The sequence below is a fragment of the Simochromis diagramma genome, unplaced genomic scaffold, assembly GCF_900408965.1.
Source record: "Simochromis diagramma unplaced genomic scaffold, fSimDia1.1 OVJJ01000602.1, whole genome shotgun sequence".
NCBI lineage: Eukaryota > Metazoa > Chordata > Actinopteri > Cichliformes > Cichlidae > Simochromis > Simochromis diagramma.
The window spans coordinates 6567608-6581648 of NW_024387040.1; positions in this window are offsets into that span (position 1 = coordinate 6567608).

The window sequence follows — 14041 nt, forward strand, 5'->3', positions numbered from 1 at the left end:
TCACCTGTGTAACATAAATGTGTGCTGCAGCGTATCAACAAGAATAAAAAAATACACGTATTTGCATAACTTTTCTGCCTCAGCTAAATTATAGTGCATGCAGAACTGTTGATGCAGCAACCCCAGTTAAGGTCAAGGCTGTAATACAGCATTGGTCCAAAGTTGAGTGTATTCAGATTCGGCTCGTCAGTACCAGATCATACAGCAGGTCAAAGTGCATTTCAGATTTAAATACTAAAGCTTTGTGGTTTATAATAGCTTGACTTGTAGGCCAAATTCATTTTTTCATGGGAAAAAAAAATAAATCTTTTTAGGTTTCATATAAACGTTTTCTCCAGATTTGTAGTGGCAATATAGATAGTAATAAATTATTTATTATTGTTGGCAGCAGATATTGTTTTATGCCACAGTTTGTAAGGGTTGAAATGAAATTTAGCTTTATTCCCTTTCCTTTGGTAAGACAAAACCGACTACTAATAACATATATGTACGTCATACATTCATACATGCAGTAACCTTTATCATTAAAAAAATTAAACATCCAGGGAATTTTGGTCATATAAAGAATTCACAGTCAATACACTATTACTGAATGTGCTTTATGAATATGCATTTATTTTTCTACCAACAGTCACCGTGCACAGAAAACAAGCCACAACATGTTATTTGGAAAACTGGCTTAATGCACTTTATTTCTGCATTAATAGAACAACAAACATGGAAAGCAGGTTATTTTTAGAGGGCTAAAGGCAGAGGGATTACTGTTGGGGGTCTCGTCCACCAGCCACTCTGGCTTGCTAACAGATGGCCACTCTGTCAGACCTGGACCACGGGTCAACATTATTTGCATATCAAATCAGTCTCTGAGCAGGAGTCGCTCAGCTTGCTTTCACCTGTTCCCCTCATCCTCAAAGACCATTTGGAATACCTGTAAATTATGTTTCTATGTACAAAGCAGCAGACGAATAAATAGTTTATAAAAGAAAAGAACAATTCCCCTACAGCATCCATTTTTATGTGTTTCACTACATATTTCTTAGATTAGCTTCTATAATAAGCTGAATTCTAACAGTGGCTTCCAGTGGCACCAGTACAGAACAATCAGTTCATCTTGTTCTTTACTGAATGTTTTAGTGTCCTCCTCGAGCTCTGGTAAAAGAACCAAAAACTGAGCAGCAATGTTCCCTCTAATTTTTCATGTGTCTGAGCGAACACACAAACTCCCTGAGCGGTTCCTTGGACCACTGTGAGCGACATCAGAGGTGTGCACAATTTTGAAAACACAACTCTTTTTTTTTTTTTTTTTTAATAAAGCTCTGACTTGTATTATGAGTATGAGTCTGTGGTCTGGGAGAGAGTCCTGTAACTCTCTGTCTGCAAAATACTTTATATAATGACCAATGTTGGGCAATTAATTATATAGTTACTTATTCAAAAAAGTAACTGAGTTATGCAAACAACAAAGTTTTTTGCAGCTGTTTACCTAAAAATGCAGCCGAGGCGTTTTTTTTAAATAAACATTTCAAGCTATTTACAGAACAATCAGCTGTTCTGCATCAAATCTGATGCCACACAAATTATTTGTGCCACTCCAAAAAATAATTTCTGTCCACTATGAGATAAAGGAGAACAACAGCCTGATACCTGCAGGCCTGACAACAGGAGATGTATCACTGCTGTAACACCTGTAACATTCAGCAGTCGCCTCATTGTTCTGACACACACAACAAAACTATTGACTACACTACACACTAACTACACAAGATTTGCGCTAAACGTCTAAAATCTCTCACATCTCAAAGCACCGCCGTCACTCCTAAAACTTCCCCCCCTCCCTAAACAACTAAATGCCATGCTTTGATTGGTCGACATGGTACATTTTTCGACCAATAGGAAAGGGCGGGGTTTTTTGGTTTTGATTTTTGCTCACATGCGGAGAGTACTTTCGAGCATTTTCCTTATAAAACGCAGTTTTTACAGTTTCTTCCCGCAGTAAATATAAACAACGATAGTATTCAGGAAGAAAACCAAACATTGCACATTTTTTTATCATAACTTTGGTTTTACGTGGTCTATCAACACAATTTAAAAACTGGTATAAAGTCCACACTTTTCCCGTCAGTTGTTCCGTCTGTACTCCTCACATCTCCAATGGTTGTACACGTTGTCATTAACGTGGCTTCACTCCACATCAGCCACGCCGCTTGCTAGCTAAAACACCGGTGTCGGCACATAAGGACGCTGTCATAGCCTGTCGACGACGTTGATTAGCTGCGTATAGACGAATGTGAATCGCATTATTGGCTGGACTATGCGATAAGGTGGCATTGTTCTGATCCCATACGGGAGCAGCCAGTCACTCACTGACTAACACTGAAAAACAGAATTGTTAAAGTTTTAATTTTAATTTCAATTCGGGTTAGATTTTTTTGGTGCGCAACGCAGATTTTTTCTGCGCAGAGACCGTGCCAGCAGTGCGCAATTGCGCACGCGCGCAGCTTAGAGGGAACATTGCTGAGCAGTCTTGTTAATTAAAGCCACACTTCTTTGATTACATGGGTTTGATGTGTCACATTCAGCATTTCTACATCAACCGTGGAATGAAATGTCCACAGTTTAAAAAAAAAAAGGGAAAAAAAAAGCTTAACAGAATGATAATTTGTTCTGACAAATGTTAAAGTTTTCTGCAAAATGATTTCTCCTGTCTGAAAGAAAGGCCTTCAATTTTCATGCCTCGTAACAATGATGAAAGACAAAACCTTTGCAAGGACTTAGGTGCAACATATTTTCTACCTTTTCTCCAGGATTTCTTCTCTGTCGTGGTTACGGACAATGAGGTTTGTAATGAACTCACTCACTTATCCTGCTCGCAGGGAGAGACGCCGTGCATGACTTCGTCTTCCTTTTCAGGTTTTCCTCCACCGCTTTTCACCAGCGGTGTTTGCTGGGACACAATTTGATCATATAACACTGGCTCACCTCCATAAATTAAAGCAGGGAAATGTGATTTATCTTCTTTCTCTTGCGGTTCCTTTCAGCTGACTCTCTGAAATAACAGCAAACATAAATAGGGGGTATAAAAAGGGGGCTCTGAACGCTCGAGAGAGTGGATTACGCCATGAATCAGTTTATTAACGGTGGGCCATGGAGCAGTGTCGGTGCGAGGGGAATTTATTCATTCATAAAGCAGTGTTTACAGCATTTATCTTCACCCGAGAGCAGGGCCCTAAAATGTAACAAAGCACACTAAGACAATGATATGGCGTGATGGATCTAGGGCTTCCTGTGTCAGGGCCGCAAGCCGACTCTGAGGTATTCCTCTGCTGCTCTAGGTTTGGAGAGGAATAACATAATCTTCGGCGCAATGAAATGGAGCGGACAATGTTACTATTGTTTCTGAATCATGACTGGATCTGGTTAACACAATATAATCCTTAGTCAGAATGACAAAATGAGAATGAATGTTGTGGGACATGCACAGAAACACATATCCAAATGCATGCCTCACATGAAGAGACTCACAGACTCAAATATTCTTTCACTACAGTGGTTTCAAACCTTTTTCCACAAGCTACATCTTAATGAGCTAAACCCCTGGAGTGTACAATATGGTCAGAAGAAAACTGTTGACTTTGATTTTGGATCCAAACCATACGGGTTTTTTTTCTTCTTCTTAAGTGAACACAGTTACTGGAGGCAGACTTTGATGTTCGCTCAAGCTTGATAGCTGACTCTGGTTAGTGCTCTTTAGTGATGGGACATTCAAAAGAGCATTAGGATGTTTGAAATTTCAAAAGGTAAATGATGTCAGTGTCAGGCCACAGACTCAATCAGATTCCTAGCTCAAAAGCAGAAAAGCCAAAATAGCCCAGTTCCTTTCAATGAAAGCTAAGTGCTTTATACAAAAGAGTTTGGTCTCCTATCAGAAAAATAGAAACACACATTAAAAATACTCATTAAATTTAGAAATATATAGAAGGTCCTGTGTTCAATACCACCATCAGGCAGGGTCTTTCTGTGTGGAGTCTGCATGTTCTCTTTGTGTTTACGTAGGTTCTCTCCGGGTACTCCGGCCTCCTCCACAGTCCAGACACATGCAGTTAGTGGGGATAGGCTAATTGAAAACTTTAAATTGCCCATAGGTGTGAATGTGAATGGCTGTCTGTGTATATGTGTTAGCCCTGCGACAGACTGGCGATTTGTCCAGGGTGCACCCTGTTTTGCCCTAAGACAGCTGGGTTAAGCTCCAGTCAACCCCCCCCCCCCCCAAAAAAAAGGATAAGCAGAAGAGGATGAATGGATACTTCACACCTGAAAATAATCACCAACAAGAGCAGCTTGGTATGGCTTCTTGAAATTGTTTTTCAAGGTCAACTTTGACCTTGGCCACTAATAGTGAAGGTCAAAGTCAAGAGCTTAGCCAAGAGAAGTACTCATGTCCCCCAAGGCGTATTATCTTGTTGTGAAGTTTGAAGCTGATAATCATGTTAGGTAACATGAATTTATCATTTGGTTTGACGCTGACCTCAATCAAATTTTCACCAGAATTAAATCAGCTGGAACTACCATCACACAAAGTTTGCAAATGATATCTTGAAAACTGTGGATGCTAGCCTGTTAACAAACAGACAGAATGCAGCAGACAGGAAACTTGGAAAGTACTGAGAGACTCAACAGATTTTAGTAGGGTTTAAAAAAACATATAGGATTTGGGGGCAGAAGAAAATTTACATTAACTCAGCATTCTTTTATAACACCCACTAATATCACTGCACTGACGTGCAATCATATATATTGCAGTGAAATGATTATTTTCTCAGTAAACATTTTGAGTGATACTGTAGATCATATATTGTGGGGAGAAAAAACATCAGGTCCCTACAGACTAGCCCCATAATGTCAAAATCTAATTGCTTGCCCGACTCCTCCGAAAGTCCACCAAGTGTACACCAAGCAAGCACAGAGATGGTAAAGGCATTTTGAGATGAAATGTTGAGCAGATGGCACCTTGTGGGTGGTACCGGCCATCTCTGATATGGGCAGTCATGCTGGGTGAGATGAAGTCTGTGGCTGATTGGTGTCTGTCTGACCCACTGGTTGGTTGATTACTAGCATCACACACCACAGGATGCAAGCCTAGTGTTTGTGCAGTGACAGCTCCCTGAAACAATCATTTACTATGTATTGACTTCATTGGTCATCAAGAAACACAGCAGAAAAAAAAGAAAAAAAAAATCAGACAGAACGGTAATCTGTGTCACATAGCTGACAGTCAGAGGCAAGTGCTACATTATGTGTCCTCCTTGTACTAAGGAGAAATTCATTTCAAAATTCCAGGCATGAAATAATCATTTGTGCTGCCTGTTTTGTAACATTTTCAGTGTTTTCACAAAGCATTTCCACTATGTCACGTTTTCTTTACTCACACAAAGGTGCCTTGGCATTGTTGCATCATTAGATCCAATTTAGTAAACCATGTGACCCAGCGATATTCTTCTATAGCCTTGATAAAAATAATAGAAAGCAAATGCATTATGTCAAACAACATGTCAAAAGTGCATTAACTGTGGCCAATTTATGGGTGGAAGCCTGTATAAGCACTGAACTCTGCCTCTTTGCTCGCCAAATTACTGTCTGCAAAATGATTGCATTACACACAAAATTGCATTTTCCTCCAAGCCTCTGTATTTAACTGTAGCTGAAGCCACAACACTGGCCTGCTGTGAGTAAAATACTCAGGCTGCATCAAACTCAATTTGTCGAATTATTGCCAAATCTTTTCAAAAGGTTTTTGCCGCAACAGCATTTCTGTCTTTGTAGCTCAAACAAGACCTTCCTGTGAAATACTAGAGCAGGGACAGATATTAATTCATGTATATATATATAAATAAAGACAAATGTCTTAGTGCCCTGTCCAGGGTGGACCCTGCCTTTCACCCAGTGTCAGCTGGGAAAGGCTACGGCCCAGCAACCTTGAATTGGGTAAGTACATTTTAAAAAATTGATAGTTGCATCTAAAGATACATAAGAACAAACTTGTTGTAGGTCTCTTTGTCACTAGTTATTCTTTAAGCCTATGAGTAACACACACAAACTGTAAAGTGATTCCAAGTAAAACTTTAGTGAATAGTTATTTTAAAGAAGAACAAAATAATAACGTTAAAAAAATTGCTAATAATCTGATGATTGATGTTACTTTGTTTCCATTCATTATAATATGAAATATTAAAATAATAAATTAGCACTGCTGCCTCACAGCAAGAAGGCCCTGGGTTTGAATCAACCATCTGTGCAGAGTTTGCATGTTCTCCCTGTGTTTGCATGGGTTCACTCTCGGTATTTGGGCTTCCCCCCTAAGTCTAAAGACATGCAGTTAGTGAGGTTAGGCTAACTGATTATTCTAAACTGTCTGTAGGTGTGAATGTGAGTGTGAATTGGTTTCTTGCCCCACAACAGGCTGGCAATCTATCTGGGATGTACCCTGCCTCTAGCCCCATGGCAGCTGGGATGGTCTCCAGCCCCTCCAGTTACCCTGAAATGAATAAGGGGAAGAATATGGATGAGTGGATAAAGGGGCCAGCTAAGGTGGTTCTGGAATGCCTCCAGAGGGCCTCCTAGGTGAGGTGTTTTTGGGCATGTCTGACTAGAAGGACGCCCCAGTGCAGATCCGGGGCACTTTGGAGAAATCACATTTCTTGTCTGGCTTGGGAACACCAATTAATTATTTTCGCAGTCATGTATTTGTCTTTGATATATTGTTTATGAAAAATCTAGGGTGGGTGGATAGAAAAAAATACTGGCCTCATTAGTTATCTTGGTCAAATGCTAGTCCTTGTGGAAGCAACTCTTGGAATGAATCCAAGCAGTTATTTTGATGTCACGCTCTAAATTACTCTACTTCCAATGATCAGACAGACATAACATACTGTGTGGCACCGATGAGTCTTAATACTATACAAGCAAACAATTTTGCAAGGGTACATCTTCCCAGCTTTAATATCGGCTCAATATAGATTTCCAACGTGCAAAGCGCCACCACTAATCCCACAGGAGCACTAAACAGTCGCCATGCTAAATGTATTGAAGACTGTGAGGTAGTTCAGGCAGGCTATGATGAACTGAATCATACACACTAGCACTCCCGAGCCTCTTCATGCCACAAACACACATTCCCAATCTGCTGTTCGATTTAAGCTGCAGAATTTCCTATCCCTATGGTATATCAACGCCCTACACTCCCTATGCAACACTGCCTGCTATTCCAACTCCTCCACCAACACCGTCTCTACTTTTAGGCTCCAGAGGGATATTTACTCACTATTCCCCAATTTCTGTGTGTATTATATTTACAGGGAGCAATGAGCTTGGAGGCTAGATGTCAAATTGTATACTGCTGCTTTAATAAATCAACAAATCAAAAGAATAGGTTAAAAATAATTTTATTTTTATTACAGTAACACTTAGAGAGCTGCATTTTAGCCAGCATTTTAGACTTCGTAGATAGATTTCTATCCAGGATTATTTGACTGCCATAGCTTACAGTGGCAATGGTAGGCTCCTTAAATTAAGGGAAGACTTTACAGTGTCTGATTTAATCTTTTAATCTTTCATGAGATAAATGTCTTTAAGTTAAATACTGTAGTTGATATTCACCTTAAAAAAAAAAGCCTTGAAATGCAGCACATTGTTGTTTGGCACTCCAGCTGTTACTGCTGTTTTTGTCCCACTAAACAGCGAGGCCCCACTTGGCTCCCAGCATCTCATTTCTCCTCCTTCATTACTGGAGCGCAGAATATTGATGCACGTCAGATTTTGCTGCATTCTGTCGATACGAGACAGGAGAATGGAAAAAAACAAAATTCTAACACACAAAGAATATCCCCAGATAACCTGGGAATAGCCGCTGCAGCGACATGGCTGTCAATTATCAACATCACAAACAGCATGTTTATCCCAACGCACCTCACCAGCACCTGAGCAGACTGGTTGACCATGTGTGGGATTCAAGTAAACAAAGGTTTGAGTCGGTACAGTTTGATCATGTTTGATATTTTGCTTTGTTGTCCACTTGAAGAATATAGTGTATGAAGGCAGAAGTGTGATATTTTCATTGGGATAAGTCTGCTTTATCTGCATGATGGTTAATAACTGCTAATATTTTTTTTCTGTTATTAGTGAAAACACTGAGTATTGTATAATAATAATGATAATAATAATAATAATAATAATAATGCATTTTATTTGAGGGCGCCTTTCAGAAACCCAAATCTAAATGAACATATGTAGATGTTCATTTAGATTTGTGTGATGATGGGGTAATGGTAAACACTGTATTACATAGAAGTGAGAGACTTCTCTATTTCAATAAGCCTACATGCTTAAGTGTGCGTTTGTCTGTAAGCCTCTGTTGGGGTTTTTTATAAAGCAGCTGTGGCCAAGACTAGCTGTTGCTAGGAGGCGAATGAGACAGCTGCATATGGTGGGGAAAGGCACAAGCCAGCGGGCAGGCAGCAAAGAGGCAGAGAGTGACATGGGGCTATTGTGAGCCAGTGGCTACTTATGTCACGGAGCAGAGTTCCTGCTCCACATACATCACTAAAGTGGACAAAAACAAGAAGGAAAGGACATGCATGTGTATGTTCCAGAGCAATAAAGTACTGAGAAAGAAAGAAAACTACTTTCTCAAGTAGCACCTTTCAAGCTTATAATACATGGTGACTTTTCCGATGTCCTAATTTAAAAGCATGTCGTTGACAACATGACCACAAGATTCAATCTAAAAAGCACAGAATTAAAAGTTAAAGCTACATCTTGCCAGCAATTTTGACTACAGCTGATCAACTAAAATCATCACCATGCATTTGCATGTTTTAGCCGACCAGTTAATTGCAGCTTTCATCTACATGTATATCCCTCCTGACTTCTATTGGTTCAGCATTTTACCCTGTAAGACATTTCTGTGAAAATGTTGACACAAACACAAAAAAGATTTTTGGTACCAGACACTTTTTTTTTTTTTTTTTTTTTTTTACAGTTGTCACATCTAAGGCAGTTTGGAAAACCTGCAAGTAAAGAGTCAGTGAGCGATCAATGCACCATCAGTTTTTTTGTTTGACAACAAAGAGTTTTAATTAACTAAAACTGTTAATGAATTAATCACATTTGCATTGATGAGACAGCAAACAATAACTTGGACACTGAAAAGAAAGCCATTATTTGGATACCTGTTGGCTACAAAAGAAGCACTGGCAAGGCAGTCTGAGATTTATGGTCCGGTTCTCATATCCATTTGTGTAGGTCTTGTGTAGTTATATAGCGATGCAGCTATTCAAAGAGCTAATGGTGTATTACCCACCGGTGATGGCATTATGTGTTGAATGCTGTTGAGCCAAAAGGTTTATATGAATAGGAAAGAGTACATCAGTGACAGTCATGAAGTGAAGGAAAGAACAGAACAGTAATAATAACAACAATAATAATAATAATCATATAACACCAATTCTTTGGAACTCATTATGCTTGTTTGTTAGTACAAATGATAAATTTGAAACCGACATTTTTCTGGAACAGCAAAAGGATATATTACCACTTGAAATAAAAATATAAAGATGTCTTATTACTCTCAAGTTCCAGTTCAGTTTTATTTTACCTACAGTTAGTTGAAACTGTGAAATATCTACCTTAATTAATATGATAATTATCATTAGCATCAGTAGTTCTACTCGTGTACCTGAAAAAAATGTTGGTAGGAAATAGTAACAAAGTTTGTCCATGATGTGATAAAAAGCAATCACTTCAAAGTTATGTGGAGCTTACAGTTGGATAACTACATTATTCAAATTTAACAACAATCCCATTTTGGTATTTAGCGATGTTGTTTAGTGAAACTGAACCAACAGATTAAGTGTATTTCTCTAGGCAGCCAAAGCAGCTGTGAAAACAATGCCGTCTTGGAGTCACAGATTGGTATTCTAAAGACCATGAAGGCAAGAAAGGGTGGAAACATAAGCGGGGTGCTTAAGTGTTCCCTCCTGCAGTGATGCTCTTGATTTGTCCGTGGCCTTTTGCACAGATGAAGCATAAAACACTGTCCATGGTGCTGAATTCTATCATCCCCGTGTGCGCACCCTTGACAACCATTAGTTACAATAGCATCTGAGGCCTTCTGGATTATAGGTGTGATCTTACCATTTAGTGAGCTTTGCAAGTGTGGGAGATGTACTCTTATTTAGCTTTGGAAAGTGCACAAAGTCAAAAAAATTGAAGGTTATTTAAGTTCTTTAAGCTGCTGCATCTTAAAAGCACTCATTCTGTTTCATTTGGAGGTCTTTCAGTCAAAAGCATACCAGTCCGCATCTGGTGCTAGATTATTTGCATGAAGCATTAAAGAAGGGCACCACTATTATACCTGTTCACCTGACCTTCTGCTAAGAAAAAGGTGAAAAACAGAATCTTTATGTGTGCATCCATAAATTCAAACTACCCCGCTGAAATAGTGTTAAGTGTGTTTTGTAGGCAACCATTTACTTTAGTTTGAGGCTGATCACACTGGGTTAATGCCTTACGGTGATTTCGTTTATGGTGATTATATTTACGGCTCTGCCAGAAACATAAAATGCATCACTTCCTGTGCACCCGGGGATTGAGAACATCAAAGACTTTCCTGAGGGTTTTGGCAAGCTATGTGCACAATGCTCAACTCTATTTGAATTTTTATTATTGAACCTGTTTCTCAGAGAAGATACAAACAGGTGAAGACGGTTCAAAGAAGATATTATACTCTCAAATTAGTACTAGTCTTTTTTTTCCTCACAGATGCATGCATTTCATGTAAAACCATCCTGTTTCTGTAAATAAGTGACATAAATGTGCACATGTATGTGTAGTTCTCTCTTATTGATATTGCTGCATGTGGAGATAAACAAAAAGTGATTCAACGCACTTGTTCTTGTGAATAGCAGAGGAGACTATGCATACAGCTATTGTCCAGGCCCCTTGTAGCAGCACTGAGTATACATTTCTAATGTAATGTTTTTTTTAAAGCTATGCTCAAACTCTGCCAGGGATTCTGCACAAAAAGCTTCAGCAGTGCTGAATGCGCTTGCATATATTACTTGCTAAGCATTCATATACAAATCCCTAATCCTCTCTGAAAGTCATGCAGTGTTCACGAACCTTCTCCCTACAGTTATATTGCTAGCTTGCTATAGTTCTACAAGCTGATCTCATCCAAGGACCTTATTAACTACTTGTGAAGGGTCTTATACCGGGGGTCTTCCCTCTAGAGTCTTGATTAGGCTAATAAAGCATATCCACAGGCATGTACCGCACAGTGATTTGGCCAATTAGGAAGGTGACAAACCCTGGACGTAATCTCTATGCAGACACTCAGAATCTCATGTTATGATAATGACGCGAGGGGAGAATCTTGAAAAAATGGCCAGATACAGCAATGTGCAATACATTACTACATCCTCCTTTCGTACTGTTGTACCAGGCAGGATACAGCTCTAGAAGTGCCTGCACATCATAAGGTGACAGTGCTTGGATGGAACTCTCTGTGTCTGTGAGAAAAACAAAGATACACACACACACACACACACACACACACACACACGTTCTGTTGACAGTCTTTTGGTCCTGATGAAGAAGTTGCGCTTTACCCAAGGCCTAAAGATATTTGCATTGTGGTGTCTACACAGGCTCTTCAATTTCTAAGCTACAACTTTTGCAACTTTAATCAGCAAATGACATGCTAAAGGCGATTATGTTACAAAATGTAAATTATTATATCAGGTATAATAGTTGCCAAGTGTCTCCTAAGGCATACATCTGATGATAGGATTTTCTTTCTTCATACTTAATACTTTCAAGCAGGTATATTCTCAAGCTGCCAAGACAATTAAGAGAAAACAAAAACAAGACGGCGTATTGATCCCAAACGGCGGGGTGATGTTTGCAGCATGTGGAAGCATGTTTGCCAAGCACTTAGAAGCAGGTAGATTTGAGATGAAGGAAAGGAACATTTTATTAAACTGTGACAGCCTGATATCACAAAGCCAAAACGGAGCATGCAAAGCTGACACCGCCTCTTAAAGATAATCACCAATCCCACCTTAAGATGAATATTTGATATCAAGAAAAGACACAGCGTTGTGGGATGTAGCGTCAAAATCAATATGACAACCTGGTTTTGATAATAAAGGAAGTGTGTGTGGGATTTTTTTTTTCTTATTCGGAGTGCCAGCTTTTTTTTTTTTTTAACCTCAGTTGAAGGTGACATAAATCACTTTCTTAGTGAGAGCTCACATTCCACCTTGAGAGCACCTAGTCCCATTTTTATCAGTATTAATGGTTGTCCCCTTACTTAGCCAAAGCTATTTCACACTTGGTTAAGTGCGGTATGAGAACGTCTCCTCGGCTGTATATTTAGCTTGGCCTTCCTAAATATTTTCGAGATCCCTAATCACTAAGCAAAAGCTACCATGTGCACTAACACACAATGAAAGCTCACAAAACTAATTCATTCTTGTTTCCTCTATTGAGCATTTCTCGGCTAAAGCACCACACTGCCTGTGGTGAGGTTGTCTGTGAAACCTAATTGGTAAATGTTCAATAATGTTGAGCAGCTTTGACTGCGTTTTATGTTCTGGTCGCACACGCTTACGCACATACAAATCCACACAAACCCAAAGGCGGTCTGATGTCGGCCCTCTTAAAAACCATCGGCTTCCAGTGATGCTTAAAACGACGAAGCGACTTTTACAAAAGGGCACAGGACTCATGGATTGGACTCTTAATAAAACACTTCTAAGAGAGCCGGTTCACAGACAAAGTTGAACCAGATTTCACAGAAAAGCCTTAAAATTAGACTTCCCAGGGCAGAAGCTTTGCTGGTTAGCTATTGTTAAACTTCCACAAAGCTAGTCTTCATCCCTCACCCCATGTGGCCTCAACAGAAGCACAATTTCTCCCCCCCTCCTGTACTTCCACACACTGAGGGAATGTGGGTCAATATCCACATTGCTTCCTGTCTTCCTTTTAACCCCCAAAATGCTTATCCTCCTTTTACACCTGGCTCGCTCACTTTCACATAGATCCAGAAAAAAAGAAAGAAAAAACACAAACAAAGTGTGCACAGTTATCTCATGCACATGTGCCCACACCTCCATACGCACAGAGACACACACAAAGATGGGTTCTGCACCAGGTGGAAGCATTTAACATTCAATACCCATTCCTAAATGGAAAATTCTGGTTGGCGATCTAGCCATAGCTAGTGGGGGCAGTATGTGCATATAGTTTACTTATTATCTAGAAAATATGGAACTTTGCTTTCATAACAAAAAATAATACATAAATAATAAAGAAAAAAAACTGTATTTCATAGAGAAAAAGCGTAAAAAGGGTTAAAATTTTAAACATTGACATGGTTGAAGCACAAACACATATTTGTGTGAAAGTCACGCCTGTAACACTAACATATTGCAATAAAAATCCTTAAAATATAACAAAAAGAAACACAATAGTTCCAAATAACTGGAGATTCTTTTCCTTAGAAACTTCTTAAGGGCTTATCTGTCGTACTTTTCTTTAACTGTATCGTTACTGTTACGGTGCTGGTGCATTACCGTGGCCTGATTCAGCCCGTTAACCACTATTATAACAGCCTGCAGTATATTCTGTGTAGCACACTCAAACACACTAGCCTTAAGATATATCTTCCTGAATGCCTTATAATACTCTTTAAATCTAACAATGCATGAAATAGAGTTTGTTGGTCCATTCATGGCCGTGAGATTTGCCCAAAAATTCTATTTGACTTTGACAAATTCTGTGCTGCACAGGAACAGCATGCAGCATTATTCTGGGGGAAAAAAGGGGGTGGGGTGGGGAGGGAGTCTCAGAACAATTGACTGCAGATAATTACAAAAGCAAACACACTTGGTGGCCATATAGGCCTAAAGTATTTCTAATTTCACAGATGTGATCAACCTTACCGGGAGTCTTTTCTCCCTCCCTGTATGTGGTGAATTGCCTG